Source organism: Dryas octopetala, chromosome 9 (genome assembly GCF_963921425.1).
Source record: "Dryas octopetala chromosome 9, drDryOcto1.1, whole genome shotgun sequence".
NCBI classification, from domain to species: domain Eukaryota; kingdom Viridiplantae; phylum Streptophyta; class Magnoliopsida; order Rosales; family Rosaceae; genus Dryas; species Dryas octopetala.
Window position 1 is genome coordinate 3084748 of NC_141374.1, and position 26553 is coordinate 3111300.

General features: G+C 37.0%; 1 long non-coding RNA gene and 1 pseudogene across 1 annotated transcript; one reads left to right on the forward strand and one right to left on the reverse strand.

The window, feature by feature from the left end:
- Positions 1-1593: 1593 nt before the first annotated feature.
- Positions 1594-3140, reverse strand: LOC147273177 (uncharacterized). The gene is made up of 3 exons (XR_015119725.1): positions 2942-3140; positions 2809-2854; positions 1594-2361 (listed from the first exon to the last, which is right to left on the reverse strand). It is a non-coding gene; the product is annotated as an uncharacterized LOC147273177 (long non-coding RNA).
- A 727-nt stretch (positions 3141-3867) lies between these two features.
- On the forward strand, positions 3868-26553 carry LOC147273178 (uncharacterized; annotated as a pseudogene).

Consider the following 26553-nt stretch of genomic DNA (forward strand, 5'->3'; position numbering starts at 1 on the left):
TATATAAAGTCATTGAGTTTGATGCATGTGCATTTATTAGTAATGAAATATACCATAATGGAGTGTTGTTCTGTTTTGGGACTTCCTGCAACAGATAAGTTAGCCATGTACTAACACCCTTTAATCTTTAATAGTTTGCATTTGTAACTGGTGGAGCATGGGTGAGTTTGCATTTGAGCTGAGACTGAGGTCAATTTTCTGGGTAGCATGATTTGTTAGCCGCAAAACACCCTTTAGCTATTTTGTTAATGAACTATAGACGAATCTTTTTCTTTTTCAATTTGAGATTAACTATGCCAAAAGTTGTATTTTGACAAATTGAAACTTAATTCTCTTTTTAGATTCATATGAATTTTGTATACATCATTAACTTTGAATACTAATTATAAATCTTGTATCACAATGTTTGTTATTCATAGAGTAATCTATATATACTAATTAAAACCATAACAAATAATTTTTTGTACTTGTGGCTGTTTTATCAAATTAACTATATATGTTTATAATTAAAGAGGCTACTTTTGTCTTGATCAAGCATTCTCTTGTACTTTTGTGATCAAACATGTGTGAATATTGAATGTATACTTGTCTGCATCAAATAGATTTTGGTTGCTGTCTTTTTTATATGATATCTTAGAAATAAGTCAATTGGGAATTGCCTTTTTGTTACAGGTTTTTGAAGGAAAAAAACAGAGGGCACAAAATCAGGTAATACAACTCATTATTGCTAATTCCATTCTCAGGTAACATTTGAAAGCCCTTAATTGAATTGTTGAATATAACAATGACATTGCAACATTACACTCACTATTTTATTTAAACTAGACTTGCTTCTTTATAATTGCTTCAACCACAAAATTGCATATTAGCAACCCAATAGTTAGAAAGTATAAATTGCATATTCTCTCATCCTTTTCTTCATTAGTACATGGATATCTATGTTAAGCTAACTGGTACATGGTATAATATGATCCAATATATTATTCAAATCAGGATATATGTGCACACGTGAGAGCAGGCTTTATATATGATGGACAAGACATGGGTGTATCTTGAAAGGTCTTTCCAATTACTTTGTTATAGAAAATACTAAAACATAGTATAGTCAATTTTAAACAATAATAATGATTAGTTTTATGTGTAGACGTTGTAAAGAATACCAAGATGCAGCTAGAAACTTTGTCAATATGGCTCAGACAAGCGCAGGGAATTTTGGTAATATCATATGTGTCACGCCCCGAAACCCAGGTACGTAACAGAGGCACCTATCTTGAGAATACCTGAGACTACAACAACCAATCCCCCGGTGTTATAATCCCAAATATCCACAAAATAGGTTAAGCCTTTTGGTTTGGTAAAAATGGGTTGGATCAGAGTGCTTGAGTTTGCAGCGGAAAGTTTATTCAGAAATAATTAATTCATAATTAAACCAACCCTCGAAGCTACTATTGTTTAGAGTAACTTCAAAAAAACTGTTTTTATAGACTCGATAATTTAAAAGTAGACAACCCAAGGACTCAGTGTATATACAAGATATGACCAAGGGTATATAAAGATAGTAAAAGGACACCAAGGACCTGCCCAAGGAAAATATACTGACTAAACAGGAACACATGAGTTGACAAGCTCGAGACCGCACCACCACCTCCTCAATCGAGGCCGTCAAAGTCCACACGCGCAGCACCTGAGAGGGAGAAAAACAACAATGTAGGGGTGAGCATCACATACGTTCATTGCTCCCCCTCAGGGAACTCCCTGCTAGGTTTGAAAAATAGTTTGAGATAATTTAAAATCAAATGCACAACACAAACCAGTTGTCAAGCTTTGTAAAACGAGTAGCATGCTCATACAATTTTCAAAATACAGTTTTCCAGGCCCAAGTTCAGAATCATACCTGTTGACCAGCCGTTAGGGCTAACTACCCTCTCACAAAAACATAACAAAGTCCTGCAGTCATTTGACTGGGACAGGGTAGCGAAAGTGGCCATTTCATGGTTATACCGCCTAGACTGGCCTCCCAAGAAGGACAATCGACCAGTCCGTCCGTACAACCCCTCATGAGGTTTTGGGGATCGAAACCCAGGGTCTACCGTAAGGGACCTTTCACTCTCAAGTCAAACACAATAACAATCTCACGAGAATATGCATAACAGTCATCATTCTCATCATCATAAAACCAAGCAGATATGCCAATCAAAAACATGCATCTTTATCACACAGTATTTATTATATAGTACATGCAGGAAATCCACTAGTCAGAGTGTGTTGTCCCCCTACCTAGCGTCCAAAGCTTTTGCCTGTTTTCGAGTACAAATCACAATTTGCCACGTCGCAACGATCTCCTTTAGGTAACTGGAGTTCCTAGTTTGACAACAACTGGTGTTAAAAACGGTCTTCACGTAAATTGATGACCTTGTCTGTTAAGACCAGGTATAATTCAGAGGTTTGGCACTAGCGTAACTGCTAGGCTTCTCTGAATTCTTAATCCGATATGACCTTGCACCCCGAGGCAAACAGTCATGTCAGACCGTGTGGTTTCTATATCTATTTTAATTCATTGTCGAGGAGGTTGATCAGATATGAACCTACAACGTGACCAGGTCAGTGCATGGGGAAACTGAGGGAGCTCTGGCTCAGTACCCAACGCCTGTATGCTCATGGACTGACCTTAGTCATCACGTTATTTGGTTACCACTGATATGGCCTCAATATTTATTAAGTTCATTTGATAACAACAGTTAAACAGCGTTCCGTCTATAACCACAACTTAAATAACAGTAGGTTAAATAAGCTGGGTTGAGGGTATACCTGTTGAAGACTTCCCACGGGCAGAGTCTCGGTACTACTAGACTTGCTAAGTAATAAGATTAAAATAGCCTAATTAACAAGAGATTAATTTAACGAAATTTTAGCAGAAATTCGACAGGGATCAAGAAATTACCTATGGAGCTCAGAAATGATTTTTTTAAAACTTCACCAAAACATAGCCTTCACACTACTAGAATTGAAGAGCTCGTCGCCACGATCGCGTAGGCGAAATCGGATCGTCGATCGGAGCTCCAGAACTCAAGATAAACTCAAAACAAGATTGAAGAAGAGAGAGAAAGGAGGAGAGAGGAGAGAGAAGCTCTCTCTTGGGAAGCGTGCGGCTGAAATGGGATGAAAATCAGCTGGGATGTGCGGCACTATTTATAGGGAGAGAGAGTGAGTCAACTCGGTTGACTCATCCGAGTTGACTGGGTTGACTCAAGTCAACCGTCACAAAATGGGCCAATGAGGAAGTGACACGTGGCATGTGCACTAACACTTGGCTGCACATGCAGCCATCAGATCTTGCTGCCATGCAGCGATGGACGCTCCAGATCGTGCCACGTGGCGCGATCTGGTGATTTCCTATTTTATTTTTCTTTTTCGTATATTCCCCAACTTCAAAAATTAATTAAAAATAGCTCGGGACTCAGAAAAATATCCCGAAAAATACTACGGACTCGTATCGACTAGTACTAATTAACTATGAGGTCAAATTACCAATTTACCCTTTAGAAAAATTTCAAAAATTTCAAGCTCCACAAACTAAGAAAATTTAGGAAATTCATAAAATAATCTCCCAGACTCGGAATAATACGAGACTTGCACCGTTGGGTTCGTGAGTTAAAGTACTACCTTTTAAAGTTCTAACTTGGGTCAAAACCCTAGTCAAAATTGGTCAAACAAATTAAAGCTCAAGGTGAAAAAAAAATTAGATTTTCTAACAAATAAATTCTATAAAACCTTTTTTGAAAATACGGAAAAATCACAAAATAAATTTGAAAATTTCCGGGTCTCACAATATGCCCTTGCACTAAATGTCGAAACCTTCACTCTCACCATGCTGATGTTGTTTATGAACACTTGGTTATCAAAGGAATGGATCCTAGATATACTACATGGGTCCTTCATGGGGAAAGTCCAAACATGAATGTAGAATGTGAAGATGTTGATATATCAGACACATATAGAATGTATAAAGATGTTATGATCAAGATTTAGGTCATGGAGAACCATTTGGTGAAAGAGCAGAGGAAGATTTCACGCAAAGGTTGGAAGATGCTGAGTCTCCCCTTTATATAGGATGTAAAAAGTACACTAGGCTGTCTGCAGTTGTACTTTTGTACAAGCTTAAAGCTGTACATGGTTTGTCTGATATTGGTTTTACAGAATATCTTCAGATATTTCGAGATATGCTGCCTGATGGAAATAGTCTTCCTGATTCAATTTACTCAACAAAAAGGTTATTGAAAGCATTTGATCTAGGGTATGAGAAGATAGATGCATGCTCCAACGATTGTTGTTTATTTTGGAAACAAAAAAAAGATATGGAGACATGCCCAAAATGCAGCACTTCAAGATGGAAGTTAAACCAACGCACTAAAAAGGTTCAAAAGGGAGTTCCAGTGAAAATTTTACGCTACTTTCCTATAATACCAAGATTTAAGAGGATGTTCAAGTCAGTGGAAAAAGCATAGCAGTTAACTTGGCATTCTAATAATCAAAGTCAAGACGGAAAGATGCGTCATCCAATTGATTCACCAGCATGGAATACAATTAATAGGAAATGGCCTGAATTTGGTTTGGAAGCACGCAATCTTAGACTTGGACTAGCAACTGATGGATTTAACCCTTTCGGTGACCTTAGTTGTAGATATAGTTGCTGGCCAGTGATACTAGTGATTTATAACCTTCCCCCAGGCTTAAGCATGTTGAAGGAAAACTTAATGTTGAGTCTACTAATTCCAGGTCCAAAACAGCTAGGGAATGATATAGATGTTTATTTAGAGCCCCTTATAGAGGACTTGAAGGAGCTATGGAACAACGGGGTGGACATGTATGATTCATACAATAAGGCAATGTTCAAATTGAAAGCTATTTTAATGTGGACGATAAATGATTTTCCAGCATATGGAAACTTAGCTGGATGTACAACAAAAGGGAAAGCAGCTTGTCCTATATGTGGTCTTGGTACATGCTCAAAATATTTACCCCACAGTAAGAAGGTGGTGTATATGGATCACCGACGGTTTCTTTCATCAACTCATCCTTTTCGAAAAAAGAAAAGTTGGTTTGATGGACATGAAGAAACTAAAAGAAGGCCTAAACCATTAACCAGTCAACAAGTCTTACAAGAAGTGAAAGATATTGTGAATGATTGGGGAAAGAAAACAAAGAAGAAAAGGAAGAGAGACCCAAAAGAGGTACAAATGTGGAAAAAAAAGTCAATTTTTTTTGACTTGCCATATTGGGAGGTATATGTTTAACACTATATTACTTGTTTAATAATTTAGACCATCAGTTTTTATTTTGGGTGTTAATTTAAACCATGATGTAATTATTTTCTTTTGATAATTTTGTAGGGATTACTCTTGCGTCATAACTTGGATGTTATGCATGTGGAAAAAAATGCTTGTGATAGCATTGTTAGCACATTGTTGAATATAAAAGGAAAATCAAAAGATGGGTTGAAATCTCGTAGAGATTTGCAAGTGATGAACATTAGGCATGCTTTGCATCCAGTAGAAAGAGGCAGCAGGATGTATTTGCCAGCAGCAATGCACATGCTTTCCAAGAATGAGAAACTAACATTTCTTAAGAGGTTATATATTTAAAGTTACCAGACGGATATGGATCCAATATTGGGAATTGCATCTTATTAGAGGAATGCAAAATAATGGGCCTTAAATCTCATGATCATCATGTTCTAATGCAGCAACTATTGTCAGTAGCAATAAGAGGCCTCTTACCAAATGGGACAAGGAATGCAATCTTCAGGCTGTCTGCATTTTTTAATGAATTGTGCCAGAGGGTGATTGATGGTAATAAATTAGAAGAAATGGAAACAGAAGTTGTAGAGACTCTATGCATGTTTGAAAGGTTTTTTCCTCCTTTTTTTGACATTATGATTCACTTGACGATTCACTTAGCACGGGAAGCTCAACGGTGTGGTCTAGTACAATATCGTTGGATGTACCCATTTGAAAGGTACTATCATTATTGAATTTTATTTTTATTTATAATTAACTTATCTCAACTCTAACTAACATAATTTTTATCCCATACATCATTTCTCTAGATATATGAAAGTATTGAAGGGGTATGTAAAAAATCGTGCATGACCTGAAGGATGCATAGCTGAGCGTTATCTAGCTGAAGAATGTATGAGGTTTTGTAGTGGATACATGGAACAAGCAAGTATAATTGGTACTCGACATGATCGCAATGAAGATTGGGATGATGAAAGAATATTATTTGGAGGACATACATTCACTACTGGGGTACCAATTATTTTGGATGATGATATGAGAGAAATTGCTCATTGTTATGTGTTACGTAATAGTGCAGAAGTTGAGCCGTATTTTGAGTAAGTTAGATGACTATAACCCTTATTTTAGGAACAATTATCTTAAGTTTTTTATTTTGTTTCTGTTTGGTTTGATATATTAGAATGCACAAAGAGGAGTTGAAACAAGAAGATGCCAGACTTAGAAATCCAAAGTATGAAAGCCTATTAGAAAAGAGGCACACAGACCAATTTAGGGAATGGTTGTCAAATAAGGTGGTTGAGTATTTTTTTTAATTTGCTGCCAATCTGCCTTTTGCATTTACATTTAGTTGGTGATCTCTAACTTAATTTTTATTTAAATAGATTAAGGTCCAAGAAGATGGGATCAGTGACACACTTTATTGGCTTGAATATGGACCTAGAAGTTATGCTATGTCTTATTCTGGATATATTATTAACAGACTCCGTTTTCGTACAAAGGATACTGAGAAGTCAACAAAAAATAGCGGTGTATCCATTGAAGCTGACACTCTTTGTAGATCTAGTGCAAAAGATCCCAATCAAGTTATGGAAAACATCTCTTACTATGGGATTCTAAAGGATATCATTTTACTAGATTACCACAAATTTAGTGTTCCTGTGTTTAAGTGTGATTGGGCTAATATTTCAAATGGTGTCAAGTTAGAAGATGGTTTTATATTAGTTAACCTCCCTGATGAAAAATCAGCCTTTGAAAAAGATCCTTTTATTTTGGCACCACAAGCGAAGCAAGTCTTTTATTCTAGGGAAAGTGATACATCATCATGGTATGTTGTACTAAAAGCACCACCTAGAGGCATTCATGATGTAGAGATGTCCAATGAGAGTGATTTTACTCCATACGCAACTCTAGATAAAGAAACAATTGAGTCTTCTTATATTAGTGAAGATGTCCAGTATGTAAGGGAGGATTGTGATGGAATCTTAGTGTAACTTCTAATGTTAGTGTAATAATCTAGATTTTTATTAAAAAAATTATATTTAGGGTACTATTTCATCTATTGATTAAGCACTTTTTGTTGTTAATTATTGGTTGCTTTTGCTTTGAAATGTCATATTATCTTTTTCCCTTTGTTTTTCATTAATAAACTTCATCTATTGAGGTTCATTGGAAAAAAAAAATTATATATATATATATCTCTATTTAAATTGGCATGTATGCAGGATCTTGTAATTGAAACCAGATTTTCAGAGATGTCCAAAACCAACCCAGAGGTAAACTCCACTGTACAGTTAATTTGCACATATCATCAATATTGGAATTTTGATAATATAAAAGTCTCTAAATTTCATTATCTATTATTACACAGTCGTCTAAACAGGGGAACAAAAGAGCAAGGAAAGAACAAGATGCCAGTGTTGCAGCTCTTAGAAATAATACTGAAAATCGTGGAATTAGAATCCGTGATGATTCTGATAATTCAGCGCCAAATGTAGATGAGATACCTGATTCCTCTTGATGAGTGTGCATTTTGCATCACTTTATGATACTAATTCCTTAACCTAGAGTGTTAGAACTCGCTATTTTGTGTTTCTTGTCTTGTTTTTGTGTTTTCAGGTCAAATGAAGCAGAAATGAGAAAAAGAAGCAAATGGAGCCATTTTGGGGCATTTCCTGGTCAAACCAGGAAAACGAGTGAAATCCTGGTCAAACCAGGAAAAGTGCAGAAATCCTAGTCAAATGAGGATTCCTAGTCACACTAGGAAACATCAAGTCTAGAACCATCATTGCGGAGCCAGAAATGTGAAATCCTGATTCGAACAGGAAATCCTGGTTGAACTAGGAAACCTAACCCAACTAGGGAAAGGAGTCCTAGTGACACTAGGAGACCCCAGGGGCAATATGGTCATTACGAGAAGTCGAAACGGATAAGGAATCTCTCATTTCCAGGAAATCCTAGTTGCACCAGGAAATGTTTTTCAAGGTTCCAGAAGCTTCCAGAAGGTGGTGGACATCCATGGAAATGAATGGAGGGAAGAAATGAATTTGAATTCAAATGGAAATGAGGGGCAAAATGGGAAGTCAAAAGTGGAGGGCCCATGGGCCCTAGGGATGCCGAACCAAGTGGGCCATGCATGCACATGCATGGGCCCAAACCCTAGCAGCCCAAAAGCCACACGCAAGGAGGTAGATGGCAGCCATGCATGCGCATGCATGCCATGCAAACCCTAGCAAGACAAGGGGCCATGCGCAAGCCCAAAGGTGACAAGCCCAAGATGGAAGCCCATGGAGTGAAACCCTAGCCCATCTTGTGCAAGCAACTGAAGCCCAACATGCAAGCCCATGCCGCAAGGCCCTAGTCAGCTAACCCTAGCTGAAGCCGCAAGGCACTAGGAAAAAGAAAACCCTATGCAGCCGCAAGTCTCTTCCTTGCCTCTCAAGGAAGGCTTCTCCTATTTAAACCCCCTCATTCAGACTTTTAGAGACACATTACTTTTTCTCCTCCTACTCCAGCCGAAACCTCTCCCCCTTCTAGTTTTATTTTTCTGTTTTAGGGTTTTATTTTCAGCTTTTATTTCTCTTGTAAGGTGAGCCGAATTCAGAGAGAGGTTTAGAGAGAGGGTGGCGTGACAAGTGAGAGGGAAGTACCACCTGCTGCCGCAAGCCCAAGCTCACCTTGCCGTGAGCCAATTGCTTGTGCTAGGTGCCTCCTCCTTCTTCTCTCCTTGCCGCAACCCCCATTTGTTGCACCTCTGATTTTTGTTTTCCTTCTCCTTCTAGTTTCTATTCTTATTGTTGGATTATGTTACTGATTTTATTTAATTAATTTGCTGTTTTATTTAGTTGTCTCTTTATTTCTTTTATAGCTTTGGTTCTGAATTTATTTAGTTATTTATGTTTATGCAATTTAATTTATGTAATCTAATTTAATTGTGTAGTTGTTCCAGTTACTTTATGTTTCTGATTTTTATTAGTTCATGCATTTAATCTTGTGTACTTTACGTTTCTGATTTCATTTAATTCATGCACTTTAAATTAGTTGTTTAGTTTATGTTTCTAAGTTTGTTTAATTTGCGTTTCTGATTTCCGTTAGCAAGCATGAATTGGGATTTTATTTATTGGTTGCTGTTTTGTTTTCATTTGTTTTATTTAATTATGTAGGTTAGTTATTCTATCTTGCATGTTAGTCGTAGGTCGATTAATGGATTCGTATGCTTTAACAAATCGTTTATCCGTCTCTTGGTCTGTTAGTTTGATGTTTGCGCATATTAAATTTCCACTATCTATTAGAACCCCCGTCACTAGTTGTTTGCATCCTTTGACTGGCCACCTTAGGGTAATTGCATCTAGTTTATCCGTTAGGTTTAGCTGTGAAATAGTCAAAGACACTAAACCACAAGTAACAAGGGAATAAGGGATTATTCTTGGTAGTGGGGTTGGGCGACCTCTATAAGGAAATAGTCAAAGCTTATATGTTGTGCATGTTTGACGTTCTCATAAAACTTAATGACTCCTGCATGGGTAACAGCTGCCCTAGCTTGAACTAGGGAACATGTAGGTTAACTAGCTAAGGAAGGCCCAAGAAGCTCTTAGTTTATGCATTAGGAGAACAATGGCGAGAAAGTAACTAGCCAAACCTTTTTAGCTGTCAAACTTTAATATGTTGTGTTCAAATTAACTGTCATTAGCCTTGGATGGTTATTGCATGCTTATCTGATTTGAAACTGAAAACTTAACATTGCAAGATAGAATAAAGTGTGTGTGCGTGTGGTGATGTGTGCGTGTGTTTCCATCTTCCAAAACCCCCCATTTAGTTATTCTAGTGATTAATTGCATTGATTTATTGTATATTGACCATTCCCTGTGGGATCGACCTCGTGCTTGTACGCTTTGCTACTGATGCGATTCGTGCACTTGCGAGTAAACTTAGAATGAGGTAATTGTTTATTTTATTCTAAGAAAACACATCAACACCTCTCCACTGAAAAAAAAGACCAGGGGCCCTGCAACGATTGATATTATCGGTCCTCCCAAAGATGGAAGACTTGTCAATGTTGAATTTAATCTTTTGGGTCAACCTGTGAAGAAAAGTTCTAATAAGCTATCTTCTTATATTGGTTGTTTGGCACGACAGGTGGTGCCCATAACATTAGATAATTGGCATGGTCTTGATGATGAAACAGAAGAACGACTTTGGATTTGTGTTAAGGTAAGTATTGTAACACATACTATTGCTTTTTACTATTATTAAGTTTATTACATTATAACTTGTTCATAAACCATTTTCTTTTATAATGTAGCAACAATTCAAGTTAGAGGAATGCCATAAAAAAATTGTTTTAATTTTCATGGGAAGGAGCTGGAGGACTCACAAATCTGTTCTAACACGAAAAATACGAGAATTAGCTGAAAGTGAGGATGTTTCCAGACATATTGGTGCATTCAAGGACTTGAAACCCAAAAGCGCTAACGAAAAACATTGGGCGAAGTTTGTCAAAGACAGACTGTCTGATACCTTCAAGGTTAGCATGTTCTTCTATAATAATGCAAATGTTGACATTTTTTATTAAGTAAAACAAAGATTGATGCCTTCTTAATTACATGTTTACTATTTTTTTTTTAATTTTAGGAAAAGAGTAAAAAGTTTCAAGACATGAAGGCAAAGCAGACTCTCATTCACACCACAGGTCGGAAAGGCTTTGCTCGTTTAGAAGATGAAATGGTAAAACTTGTATTGTCTATCAATCTTTAGTTCTTCTAAAATTGAAATTAATGAGTTATCCACTAATTATTTCTATGTTTCTTAAGAGAGAAGAGAATGGATCAGTGTCTAGAGTTGATGTGTGGCTTCGTGGATATTCAAAGAAAACAGGAAAGCCAATTAGTGAGGCACTTGCTGATGCAACGGTAATATACTTTAATATAGACCAAAAGGGGTTGGAATCCCTTATGGGAATGGTTTATTTCAATCTCTTAACAGTTATACATTGTCTATTTTTTTATTTAATGTTAGTTTGCTTTTTTTTTAATTATAAAGTTTTTCGAATCTGCAATGTTCTTTATTTGTTTGGATATGAGGTGTTGATTTTTGCAACTCCTATCCACTCCATCTAAGTGTTAATTTGTTTGTCCCTTTTGAGTTAGCAATATAAATACAAGCAGTAAATTTGTTAATTTTTAGCCTTACACTATTAACCAAAATATTTGCTTACATTCAGCAAAAAGTGAGTGAATATAACAAACAACATGCAAGTGAAGCTGCTCAATCTCTCAAGGACGATGCTCTAACCCATGTATTTGGAGCTGAACGACCAGGGCGAGTTCGAGCACTCGGGTTTGGAGCGACATCAACAAGATTCACTTTACAAGCACATAATAGGTCCAATGTTGCATGTCTTGAGGGTAAGATTAAAGATCTTCAATCACAATTTGATGAGCTGAAAGCCTTGTTTATCAAACAAGGCATCAGACAAAAGGTAATTTTTTTTTTTTGCTTTATCTAAAAGCAATGAACTCTATTACTCTAATTATAGAAATACACTAGCATGAAAAATGTTAAATTCATGTACAACCAAGGCCCTTACATGTTTGCTGTGATGTGAGCTGTGGTTCAATTTTAATTGACACCAAATGATGAACAATATATATGATTACTTCATGTTCAATTAGCATATATATGACATTTTATTATTTTTTTTTAGGATCAAACTACTACAGAGGACACATTGGAGCATTCTGAAGATATTCTACAGGTGTTGTATGCGTGTGTGTGTCTATTTGGTGTGTAAAAGATTCCAATTGTCTTATGATTTGAAGAACAACTATCTGTATTACTATAATTTTAATTTGATACACAAATGCTAAAATCTTTATAGGATCAGACTGCTACTCCTAAGGATAGCATGCAACATTCTAAGGAAACTTCAAAGGTTTGCATTATATATATGCTTATTCAATTTGGTCACATCTTCTTCTTGGAGAAAATTGACCGCATTTTATTTTTCTTTGTAATTACTCTATTTGCAGCACATGAATCCAACTATATCAGATGCAAGGAATGTGGAAAATGGTCGATGTAAATTACTATCATGGATGGGAACTGGAGAAGTTGTAGCTGAAGGAACTGTTGCATCAAAAGATCCTCTTTCAAAGGTACACCATGTTTGTCTTGGACCAGATTGTTGGAAGGTTTGGGTGACACTTATAGTATTAGAAGATGCTCCAATATAATGTCCAACATCAGAGTTTAATGTGGTTGATGATGCAATTGGAAGTATTATTGCTTGGCCCAAAAACTACATTGTTCTAAATTAAGTACTTAATTTAGAACAATGTAGTTTTTGGCTATTATGCAGAGGGGTGATCTTTCTAGGTCCAAAGTCTAACTAAAGTATTTTTGGTTCTACACATGGTCTAGGTATACCAATGCAGGATATGTTTTTTGAGTTTGTGCATATTTGGTCTTTTGCAACTCCATCTTGACCATTATTTTGGCTCTAGTTGATAATGTATATATTGACCTTTTTGTGGTCTACACATGCATTTGGTATATGTTAGAAGTAGGTGACCTTATTTTGTTCTACATAGTTGGTTTGATGTAGAATTTAACTTCTAGTTGAATGTATTTAAGTTCTTTTGTAATTTCCACTAAAAACTAAGGGGGCGAATTGATGTAATTATTTTACTATGTGATATTTTATAATTAATTGTAAGAATGCGATCTATTATTCACTTGATTTTATTTAATTTTTTCAATGTCTATTTTGATTCATGGATGACTTTGAGAGGAACATTTTAGAAGTTAGTGGGTGTATTAAAATATTTCTAATTGAACAATAATGGTTAATCAAGAGAATAATGATGTAAAAAAAAAAAAAACCAATATTCGCAGCATTTAAACAATGTTGCAAGCTGAGTAATACATAACAACATTTGCAATCTAATGTCTTTAGCAACGTTAAAAATATGTTATGAATAATATTTGTGGGGGATGTAAGACCTCTGTTGCAACGTTAAAAATATGTTGTAAATGGAACTTTTGCAACGTTATCCAACTGTTATAAAAGTCAATATCCAACGATGAAAAAATGTTATAAAATATCATTTGCAGCATTTCTTAGTAACATGAAATAAACGTTGCAAAAACAAGGTGTCTTTTGCAACGTCTCAATATACAGCGTTTAATAAAACGCTGCAAATGATAATTTAAAAATATGTTGCAAATGTATGTATAAAAATCCAATCTAAACATTCACCCTCCACCAAAGAGAATCTTCTCAAATAAATAAATCAAAGTTCAAATAAATCTAAAGATATGAATATGGATTTAAATCACTTTCAAAAATCAAAATCCAACTCACAATCTTTTTAGCTCAAATCCAAACTCAATATAGTCAAGAAATGAATTTAATCATCAAATGTATAAAACATTTCAGAAAAACAAAAGTCAGTCCACACACAAAGAGAGCCCTAGCTTCGATCCTCCGTCGGATTGTCACAAGTCACGGTCGTCTCGCCTATAAAATAAACAATAAAATAAAATTAGCCTCGACTCGACAACATTAAAGGTGTGTGTGTGTACAAGACCTAACGACACACCCGTCTCTCGTCCGACACAACGATTTACGATGCACCATTTAAACGCACAAACACCTCCTCAATCACCCCAAAGCTTCCTGGCTCTAACCAACACCACCCAACCATCCAAACAAATCTTAACCTTAAAAGGAAATCTGCACAAGACTTATTTCAGTCGAAAAGCTCGTTTTAGAGAAATTTGGTATCGGCCAAGTCTTACATTCCTGCCCCAAAACAGTATCGGCTTCTCCAACCACACTCTACATAACCAAAACCAAACACTCACTCAAAATATTGTCAGAAATAATCCCAAAATCACAAAAATACAGTGGGGGTTTGAAATTGCAGTGGTTGCTGCCCAAGAAGCTGTTTCAAGATCAAAATTAGCCAAAATTATCAAAATTCCTCAAACCTACTCAATTTCTGCATCCTAAACAATAATTGAACTTCCTAATATTGCAATTCTGTCCAAATAAAAAACAATAATCACCCCCAAATCCGAAAACCCCAAAGAAATCCCGAAATGGCATCAAATTCCCAAAATTTATAGTTTCTAAATTCAAGATTTCTGAGCTACCAAACCAAAGAAAATGAAAACCAAAAGAAAGAGGAAGACAACCCACCCAGGATGGAGGTGATTGGCGCCAGAATCGGGTCAGAAAAGGGAGGAGAAGTTGACGGTCAGGAGTGCCTTTTTCGAGCTGGATTCGCATGCAGAGGTGGCTGGGTTGGCGTGCGCAGGGGAGGGATGCGGGAGAGGAGAGAGAGAGAGCATGCAGGGAGAGAGAAAATGAGAGAGAGAGAGAGAGAGAGAGAGAGAGAGTGAGTGAGCTCGGGGGAGGCTGGTTGGCGCCTGGGGGTGCTCGCCGGAGGTTGGGGTCGGCGGTGGTGGCTGGGAGTAAAACCATTTAAGTAAAAATTACAAATATGCCCCCGACTTTAAACGTTAGTAAAACCCAAATCGTAATTTTGATTTACGAGTGCTTCGTGTCTACGAACTCGTGGAATCAAGACCCATTCAACGGGCTCAAAGTTAAATTCAAAAGCCTATTAATTTTAAAAGTCAACTTTGGGTCAAGCCCAATTTTTTTTTTTTTAAAGAAAATTAAAAATTAAGCCAAAACCTTTTTTATTTCTCAAATCAAATCCCAAAATCTTTAAAATAATTTCTCAAATAAATTCTCAAAATATTTAGGATAAATCCTTGAAAAAAAAATACGGAGTCTCACAATTTAATCTCCTACTACGCCTCTAAATGGCCATTACGAATAAAAATTTAAATTTCTCATGAAATTTGGGTCGGATCGTTAGATTTTTGAATTTTATTTGGATACTTGAGTTTGATGTGGTATGTGGTATAAGTCAATAATAGTTTGAGTGGTATGCTTGGTATTTTCCACACTAGATTTTGTATGTAATTATAGTAAACATTCTTTGCAAGTATTAGAGTTCCAGCAAAAGAAATGCAGTGTCATATTTGATCTTTCACGCAATCTTGCAAGGGTTTTGGAGTTTTGTACCCAAAAGAAATGCAATGCCAAGTCTGCTGTCAGTTTCCATTTTATCTTTAATACTCTTATCTTGCCTTTCTTTATCTTTTTTATCTCTTTTTTCTTTGATTTGATTTGATAATTCTACTGTATACTATCATTGCTCTTTATGGTAGATTTGGTGCTTAAAGATATGTGCATCTGTTACATTTATTAATAAAAAATATGTCTAAATAAGCATAGCATTATATATTATTGTCTTAAATTAATTAAATAGTTCTGAAAATGTTGTGTGCAGAGATTAGCAAGATGGAAAGTAACTTATAATATGCAGAATACAAAGTATGATACATTTGAGTAAATTGAGTCATGCAGTTTATTGTTGTTAGAATAGTTTAAATGCTAGTGTTAATTGCCTTTTTATTAACTCATTTCAGGCGCATTTTCTATCTCTTCTTTATGTGGATGCATGCTGATGATGACGAGATTGTTTTACTGGTGAGAGCATCTTCTTACTTAAGAATGATATTCTTCTATGTGTGCCTTTGTAGGTGGGTAGGTGGGTGTAGTGAGTTATGGTTTGAATGTAGTTTTAGTATAAAATCAGGCTTTCTTTAAACATGGAATCCCTTATCTTTTATATAAATTAATTTATCACTTGGTTCGTTTCAGGTTGGTGGATGAACTTGCTGCTTTGTACAAGGTATGAGAATGCACTTTTCTGTATGTGCATGTGCAGCATGTCCTATTTCCATATGTTTAAAGTTGCTTTTCTTTTCTTTTTATTTCAGCTCATAGATTTTTGTGGTGCAGTTGATTCTGAAAATGAGACAATTATGGATCTTAATTATTGCAGATTTGGTACTGTTTCCACATCTCATGGATCAGAAGTATCTAGAAAGTTAGAGGATCAGCAGAAGAAAAAGGCTAGAGCAGAGAGGTTTGGTCTTATGCCTCTTTTAATTTGGTGCTTGAACAGCTTCAAGAATTTGAATATTGAAAATCTTTAGTTATTTTGTTTCATTTATGTTGCAAAATGTTCTTAATGTATCTCTTGTTCATCAGGTTTGGGCTTGCTGGTTACTCTTCCATTTGCTTATCGACAAGGACAACGCTTCAAGGAAAAGTGAAGCCTTCAAGTGACAAGCCCTTATTATTCGAGTCATATATACTTTGTAGGTGATGTGTAGCTTAGTTATTTTGGTATATGACTCTTTGGACATTAATTTTAGTTCTAATAGTTTGGTAGCTTGTAATACTTGACTTATTTTTATTATGAAATTATCAATGCATGCAATTATTATATTCTAATGAATGTGTAATTTTGATTCAGTGTTTATATATTCATTTTGCCCTTATATTCAAATTATAGGCACAATTGTATGTTTAATTTATTGATATCCCTTTTGTAACGATTCGAACCAAATTTCACTGAAAATTTAAAATTTTTATTTTTATTAAACTTTGACTTTACAAGGCTTTAAAGGAAGTTAGTTTGTGGGACCTCGGAAAAATTTTCTAAATTACTTTAGGAATTTCTAGACTTTAATTATTTTTATAAGAGACTTATTTGAATTTCAGAATTTTATTTTGAAGCGTATAAGACGTTGAGACGGTGAGAAGTTCAAATTTATTTTTGATAGCCTGTTTTATGTTTTCACCAAAAAATGAATCTGACAGAAATTGGATTATTATTTTTAAACATTTTAAATTTTGTAATTTATAAAAGTTTGACCCAAATGTTGACTATCATATTTAATTGGTTTTCGATCTCAGTTTTGGATTTGTTGGAAAGGTCTCGAGTCCACGAGTTCGTACACACGAAACACGCGTAAATCAGAATTTCAGTTTGAGAGATACGGGCATTTGAAGTAAGGGGTAATTTTGTAAATTTACAGAAATGAGTTTTAAAAACCCAAAATCACTCTCTCTCCTCATTTTTTTTTTCTCTCTCTCTCTCTCACCTTCCTCCCTTGCGCACACCAACCCAGCCACCACCACTGGCCTTCGCTGGCCATTCCCTCCAACCCCGACCTCCGGCGAGCATTTCCCCCCCAATGCCGACCACCTCCCCCGGTCTCTCTCTCTATTCCTCCCGCAGACTCTGTCTCTCATCTCCTCTGCGCGCGCGGCCTCACCACTGAAGGCAGTGGTCCGGCCACTTTCCTGGCGGCGCAAGGCCACTGGCGTCATCCCCAGGAGCCGGCCATCTCCTTTCGACTTTCCCCTCGCCGGCCAGCCTCTCCTGTGCGTAGGAACAGCTCGGGAAGCTCTGCCTTGCCGCCGGCCCTTTTCGTCAATTTCGACAGTTTCCGACCACCGTTGGCCGTGATTCTTGAGGGGTTTTACTCCTCTAGGTATGGGCTTTCATTCCCCCTTGGTTTAGTTGATCAATTTTGAGGATTTTGTAAAATTGAAATTTGGGGATTTAGCACCCATTTCGGGTTCCTCTTGAAATTTTGAAAATTGATGATGTTGTATGTAATTTTAGACAATTTACACCCCTAGGAAACGGTATTTGATTATTAGAAATGAAAATTTTAAGAAATTTGGACAATTGGTAATATTTAGATTAGACATCGCCACTTTGGGCGGCGACGGCGGTGGTTTCGACTACCCTACCGTCAAATTCTTTAATTATTATGAAATTGAGGTTTATTTTTAGTTGGTAATTGAGTTTAGATGGGTTGAGGTTGCTGGGAGCCTGGGACGTGATAAAACCCCAAATTGGACATTAATTTGGTTACTTTTTCGATACCGAAGGACTCCTAGACGAACCCCAGCTGAGGTATTGCGTGTATAAGGTTTAATTGAGTAAATTGAGCAGATTAAAAAGTTTGAGTGTTGCTGGATTTGGAGTCGAGAAGGTGCTAGAAGGCTTTTGAGTGTTGGGCTTTAAACATAATTTTTATTTTAATCGTGAGAAAATATAGATTTAAGCGGAAAGTTTAGGTTCACAACACACCTTATATTTTCGTTGAGCCGAGCCTAATTTCATATTTATTTGCGTATATTATAGACAATATCAATGACGCTCAAAACAATCCGATGAAGGATTGACGTTGATTTCACACTGTGAGTGAACCTTAGTTTATAAATTATTTAATGAATTTCACATTTTGACTCATATTGCTATCTTGAGTTTTGATCGAGAAATAATAAATTGTGAGTGGATTGACTTTTGTTTTTCCGAAATGTTTCTGTATTTTAATTCTTTTCTTGATTTAATTGAGTTTGGATTATTAAAAAGAGCGTTGAGGGAAAGAAAATGGTTATTCATTTATCTCAAAAGTAAGTAGAGATTTAAAGAGTATTTTAAAACTGTTGTGTAAATGCGCGTATTGATCAGACGAGCCTGCCTGTGTAAAATGCACGGGATTATGGCCAGGATATAAGCTTGCTCGTGCGGAGTGACCTCTCCGTACGAAATTGTGGCTAGGATACGAGCTTGCTCGTGCGGAGTGACCTCTCGGTACTAGATTGTGGCCAGGATATAAGCCTACTCGTGCAGAGTAACCTCTATGTACGAGATTGTGGCTAGGGTTTGGCCTACCCATGCGCGGGATTGTGGCCAGGACATTGTTTACAGTTAGAGGTGTCTGTCACGCCCCAATTCTGGGCCTAGGGAAATTGAGCTCGTGGCAGCCGACGTACCCCTCAATTAACATGAACTTGACCGTTACCCCCGACGGCTCAAACTCACATTAACTGAGAAGCACAAGCCTTAAGTTTATCGTTCTACCCATGTACAAAATAGGTAAGCAGAGTTAACTAGCGGAACGTCCACTAAATAGTGAGCTCGTCGGAAGGTGTGTTTCTAATTCATTTATTAATATTAGGCCCGAGTTAATTATTATCAATTAATTTAGGTAGGATTCAGGATCTAAGTAACTTGGTCGACCTAGGTCAGATAGCCAAATTACAAGTTAAGTAATCCGGGGTTAACCTGACACACCCCCAAGAGTAGTCTTGCAATAGATAAACCTCAAGTAAGCCAAACATTTGTAACACTAATGAGCCAAAGACAAACGAAGGATAAGTACGAGAGTCTAAGACACTGGTCTGGTACTCACTCACTCATGAGGGAATTGCTGGAACTCGAATATCTAATTGTCGTCGAAGTAGGCGGTGTCTCGTCATCAGATATCTCCACTAGTATCACCATAGCGCCAAACCTGCAAAATCTATGTAAGGGTGAGCATTACCAAACCACCGGATCCTTTGCTCGGCTCACCCGACCCAAAAATGTGTCCACACAATCTCAAGTTTTATCTTACTTAACAAGCAAGTCGTTTAAAAACAACCATACCCAAACAGGGCTTCACACCATAAATCACAATTCGTACAAAAACGTAATAAATCACAAGATAACATGCTATATCAAGTTCATCATGTAAGACATGTCATTTTGTACTTTCATGGAAAAAATGTCAGAGATGCATGCAACAAATATCTTATGCACGCGTACCTTTGCCAATCCGCAGAAGCACATCTCATTACCTGTTAAATAACAGTGGACCACCATAGCCTGTACCGCAGTGCCATCACTACCCGGCCTATCCTCCTGCCGCAAATTAGTGATAAGAACGGCCCTCACAACCCGTGGTACCTCCACGGTCACAAACCCAATATACTACCAAATCAAATGTATCCACGCGGTCCGTACTATCCCAGTACGTTCTGACTGAACCTGGGGAGCTGACCAGGGGGCCGACTGCTCACTGGGTTTTCCACTGTGGTTTAGGGAATCGAAACCTAAGGTCGCTCATGCAACCCCTCGTTCTAAGACTAGGTGTCCAAACACTGAATTCTCATTAGTTTCACAAATACTCAATGAGAATAATTATGATGCATGAATGCATCATCCACTAGCATCAACCTATGCCAAAATCAAGTCCATGTAGGAATGCACATGCTCAATATCAATTTCAGTGTTCAACGTATAACAACATTATCAACCCAAAACCATTACATAGTTAAGGGTTCTCATCAGTAGCCATTAATCATAGAAATGATACAAGATTTTTCACGTACTGAAATATAAGTCACACAAGTAGTTCAAAGGGGATTTATAAGCCTCATTACCATATTTAATTAGGTTATATTATGAGGAATAATTCATTAATCAAGCTGGCCGGTTGCAAGGCAAATAAGGATAAATCACCTTTAAATTATAGAGTGACTCTAATCCGATAATTATATTTCTTTTAAATCATCAAATAGCACATAATTTTCTCTAGGCGTTTAGGCCTTTAATCTAACCATTTATGCATCCTATAGTTCAACTAGAGTTTTTAAATAGCAATTAAGCAAGTACTAAGCCTGTAGGTTCCATATTTCACAAAAATTAACCCCCATGGATGCAAGTATCACACTTACAATGTACATACACAACCAATCATGCACATGCACAAGCACAAGCAAGACTCTCCAATTGTTAGTTTCTAGAAAATTAACTTGAGCAAGCCCCTCCTACCTTCTTTAGTAGCTGCCCCCAAACTCCAAAGCTCTTAAGAAACTAACAAGGCCCCTGCAACAGTACACAAAACACACCAAGTCACAACCAAGTTCAAGAATGGGGTTTTACCGAATTAACGCACTTGTTTGGCAAGCTAAGATTGTCCCGGACACCAAATGAATAGTCCAAGGAGTGAAAACATTTAAATGAATGCTAGGTGGACCTTAAAACAAATTTATAATGATGTAAATAACTCAGGTGGTCAAATGGATGAGTTTTAAAAAGGAAAGAATTAGAAGGTAGCTGATTGCCAGCAAATAGGATCACTGGAGCAGGGTGTAGTCTCAGATTTTTAAAAACATAAGTAACAGTCCAAAAGTTATGACAATTGGTGGGATGATTTTAGACATACAGAGGGTCACTCACAAAAATTATCAAGTGGTTTGGAGTTGTGGATCAATACAGTTTCGCCAATCAATCCAGCCTATGATTTGGGAGCAATGCTCATCCTCCAAATTCAAAGGTGGAGTGACTGATGTCTTAAAACCTCAAACCGCATGATCCAATATAAGGAAACCAATCAAAACAGGTATAACATCATCCCCTCAACCTCATTTTAGGTTTAAACCACTAGAACACAAGGGAGACTCAAAAACTTAGACTAGTAAAAAGGAAATTGCTGCTGTCAGGTTTCAGAAATTCAAGGTCAGCTTAGAAAATTCATAACTAATTCGTCAGAGGTCCGATTGAGGTGTTCTTGGTCTCTAACTGACCGTTAGGATGTCTAGTTTATGCATACCAAACATCAGGTCGAAATACTTTGTCAAACAGTACAGTTTTCAAAAATAGTAACTCGGGGTCAGGAGTTACAAAAACCAGAAAAAGAGAGTTTTTGACAGAAAACTCAAAACTCTTGACTCTTTTGCCAAACCAAGTAGACCAACACACCCAAAGCAACACCAAGACAGATTCACAAGGTTCACAAATAAGTTTAGAGCTTCTTACCCCAAAGCACAGCTTGGTTTCACGAGACAGTACCCTCAAACCCGCATGCAAGTGCACCAAATCCCTTTTCTGATTTTGCATGTATCAAGGATGAAACCCTTAACAGCCTATCAGTCTAAACAAGTAAAAAGAGAAACTTGACTCACAAATAAGGGTAGGAACTTACCAAGAAGAACAGACCTACTCTCGGATTGCACATGCATTCACAAAATACAATCCATATTAGTGATCAGCTTAAGAAATGACCAAGTCCTGGACTTGATCGACAAAATGAAAGGTTTTTGGGAACGAAGTCAGGAATGAAACGAGGATTGAGAAATCCAAACCTTCCTCAACTAGTTGCTGCGTGCTCTCCCTGAGTGTAATAAAAGTCCAGCAGCCCCAAAACACAAATGAAGGTATCAAAGTTAGTTCAAGGCCTTGGTGAAATTTCTAACTTCAGAGAAAGAATCTGAAGGGCTATCGAAACGTAAGGAGGTAACATGCAAAAGGAAAAATTACCGAAAATCAGTCCTCACCTCTTCTATTCATGTAGCTCAGAGACGATGGTCTCCGACTTCTCTCTCTCGGCTCAAAGGTTCCTCACCTAGTGAACTCGAGAATGTTGTCTAAGATTTGGTTCTGTGGTTACAAGACTGTTTGACTACAGAGGAAATGGAAAGAGAGAAAAATGTAGAGAGAGAAGAGAACACAGACAAAAAGGATAAGAGGAAGGTGAAAGGGTTGAGGGTTGGCGTACATGAGTTTACAAATGATGGCTGGTTGGGTTTCCAAAACTAACAGCCATCAGAATTAAATAACGTGTATGTGGCTGTCTTAGGGGCTAGGTGGGCTGCTGATTGGGTTTTGGGCCTAGGCTAACCATATGTAATTAAAGAGCCCAGCTGGTTTTAATTTTTCATGCCAAAGGAAATTAATTGGGCTTGGATTTATGTACTAGGGTCCAAAATAAATAATTAGGTTTAAGGGAAAAATTAAATGGGCTTCCTGAGAAATGGGAAGCCGGCCCCTCTTGCCATGTGTCACGCCCTCAAGTTCGGGTCTAAGAGTTCGAGTGTGAAATTACTACATTGTCCCTCCAAGGTTACTATCGTTAATCCTTGTCTCACTCGCAAGGCGCGAGCAACAAAATAAAATAGAAATAAAATAAAAATAGAAAGTAACACTAACAAGGACAAGGGTAGTTCCAACTATAAGCAAAAGTACTACGAGTCACGTTTACAACTGAGATAGAAGTGGTGGTTTGATCTACAAGTCAACCATGGTCAAGTAATACCGTAAAAAAAAAAAAATTCGCTCCAAATTTTTCCGGGTATCACAGTGTCAAACGGGTCGGCCAAGCCCGTTTAAGTTGAGCCTATCATGCTTTCGTGCTGTGCTCGGGCTGGCCTATATAGTTAAGACCTAAACCTGGCAAGGCCCGCGAGCCATTCGTGCTCGTGCCGTGCCTTAAACGGGCCGGCCCACGGACTTTTTTTTATTTTATTTTTTATGGTGATAAAACTAATCTTATGATATTTTTTCTTATTTATAATTAAATATTAACATTATTTTACATAAAAATTGAATATTTTTGTTGAAAAATTCTCTAAAAATGTAAAAAACAATGTCAAAATAGTCGTGCCTAATTCAGGCCCATTTTGTGCCCGTGCTCGTGCCGTGCTTGCCCCGTGTCGTGCTCGTGCCGTGCCGTGCCGTGCCCGATGGGCTAAAAACATCGGCTTGGCCCGGCCCATTCAATTGTACAGTGCCGTGCCGTGCCTATTTTAATCGTGTCGTGCCGTGTCGTGCTCGGGCCGGCCTGACCCGTTTGAGACCTCTATTTACAGTACGGGTACAAGTATGGTGTAGTTTCATTATTCTTTCAAGGAATTCTATTACAAAAGTTTAAACGAGAAGTTCTTTTTATGCTTTATCTTGATTCTTGGACTTCTACTTTTGTATGATACTTCTATTTAGAAAGTTCTCAATGAATGACTGCATATCGGTTTTATTCATGTATTTTATGTTAAATGGTTTTATGACGTTTTAGAAAAGATTTCAAAAATAGTTTTAAAACTGGGAGATTTCAAAGAGCGATTGTAAGGTCTTAGAGATTATTATTTTATGACTTCTAAAAGAATAAATAAATTTTATGTTTCATTTTCTTAACTCGTCCACTCACTGAGTTTATCTCACGTTTTTCCCATATATTTTGTTTTAAATTTTCTCCCAGGTAGTAGCGATGGTGGAGGTCAAGCCATATACGTCGAGGCATAATTTTTCCACTCCCATTCCTCGAACATTGTAGGCGACCTGTCCACTTTGTTATTTCTTTTAGCTTTAGTATGAAACTTGTTGTATTAATAGTTCTAATAACCGCATTTGGACCCTATGAATGAATTATTTTTATTTGTTGAGTCTGAGACTCCCTGTTGTTTGCAGGAGAGGTGGCTGTTGAATTTTAGAAGTGTTATTTACAGGTTTATAAATTTTTGGGTTAGTCCAATTTCAGGGGAAGTTCTGCCGAATTTTTGGTAGGATTTTTCTTAATTTTGGATCCCACAGGACCTCTCTGAGTTTCAGGGTGGAATCCGGGGGCGGTCCTGTCACCTTTTAGGTGAAACAAATTGATATATATATCATACATTCCAAATCCTTTTTTTAAACTTGAAATAATAAACAATATCAGTTTTGGTCTAAGAACTGAAATGTTATACCGTTTTGATATCTGGTTCTTTCTCAGACCTGATATATAAACAATATTTAGATATCAGAGCCAGTTCCATACCTGATATTGATACCATGATTTTAAATCATATTCTACCTCAAACCTGATATTGATGCCATGGTTTTATATGATATTCTACCTCAAACTTGATATTGATACCATGGTTTTATATCATATTCTACCTCAAATACGATATCTATTGACCAGAACTATTGATATTCGGATTTTATAGATATAAGAAATAATATCAAATTGGATATTCATTTTGTATTTAGGACATCAGGTTGAAAAAAAAAAAAAAAAGATATATAAAGAATATTTACATATCAGTTTAAAATTGATATCTAAAATGTGAACATTAAATATTATGATTGACTATATCAGACGGCTACCCAATTAGATATCAGTCCACGACTGATATATATCAACAATTTTGTAGTAGCATGCAAACTAAATACCGTTGCCTATGGTTGAGAGGAACTCGAACACCATTAATGAGCTTGAACACTTGAACACTCCAACCTTTACTTGAGCCTTTGATGATCTTCACACACTTGACCAACCTTTACTTAAACACTCTAACCTAACTTAAATGTTTGTACAATCAGGTTTTGTGTTAAGAAATAGTCAATTACGAAGTTTACGTACATATATATATATACAAAATAGGATGCATGAAAGACATATACCTGAACATCTAGTGAGCAAACTGTATATGAGATATTGTTGTTGATGCAACAACAAAGATTGCTCACTCATGCACTCAAACACAAACCCAAAGACCTAGTCAAGTATAACATACAATCAAAGAGCATTTTGTAGTAGGGAGATGCCAATTATAAAAATTAACTTTGACACTTATAGACTTAAATCGAAATTGAATATTTTGATATACAATGTGAAGTTTTCATCTTGGCAAGGATCACTGAGACGATAGAGCTTATACCAATACACACTCAGACATGTTTCTATCAACTTAATAGTGTCAACACAAAATAATGATCCTTACAATAAGCTTATCCACCATAATGAGAAACATCTAAGTTTATTGAAAATAGTGAGTAATTTTAACCCCCTAACCACCCAAAAAATTTGCCTAAACCCCCACCCATCTAGAAACTCTCTCAAAACCCCCTATAACTTATAATCCTAAATTACCTTTCTGACGCACCCTGACACGCACTAACGAGCGTTGACGTCATTATAACTGAATTTTGGTGAAACTGATTTTTTTTCTGAAACTGAATTTTTTGCTGACGCATGGTTACACTGAAACTAAAATAAAACACTAAAACTGAATTTCAAGAATTCAGTTACACGAAATTGAAGAATTCAGTTATGAATTCACTTACTGAAATTGAATTAAGTGATGAAACAATTACACCTTGACTAAAAAGCAATTACACCTTCACTAAAACAGTTACACCTTCACTAAAACAATTACACCTTCACCCAAACCATCAAATTCGGAGTAACTGCAACTGGAGCTTGGCAACCCTTTCAATTGTCTGCAATGCCTGGGTTCAAAATTAGGGATTTCAATTTCTTCAAAAACCAATTCAATTAAACAAAACCAATAGCAATATAACACAAAGGAGAATTGATTCCATACCTGTGTCGAGGCCAACGGCCACCGGAGTCACCATATAATGGGTAGAGAAACCGCATCTTTGTAGCTTCGCAAAAGCCGTGGTCAGTGGTGGTCGGAGTGAGGAAATGGCAAGGAGAGACTCAGCGTGAAGAGAGGAAGATATTGGTGCCAAAGCCAGGTTGCGACGCTGCAAGAAAAGAAAGATCGTCGGCGGAGGCTTCGCTATTGTTTGGCGTTGTTCCATCGCCGTCGAGGGTCGGTTGGGTGATCGGTGGGTACCACCGTGTTCGTCGCGAGGAGAGGAAGCTATTGGTGCCAGAGTTAGACCGCGATGCTGCCGGAAAATGGAGATCGCCGACAAAGGAGCTTGGGTCTGCCTGGGTTGATCCGTTGCTGTTGTTGGGGTTCGTGGAGAGTGGAGGGTAA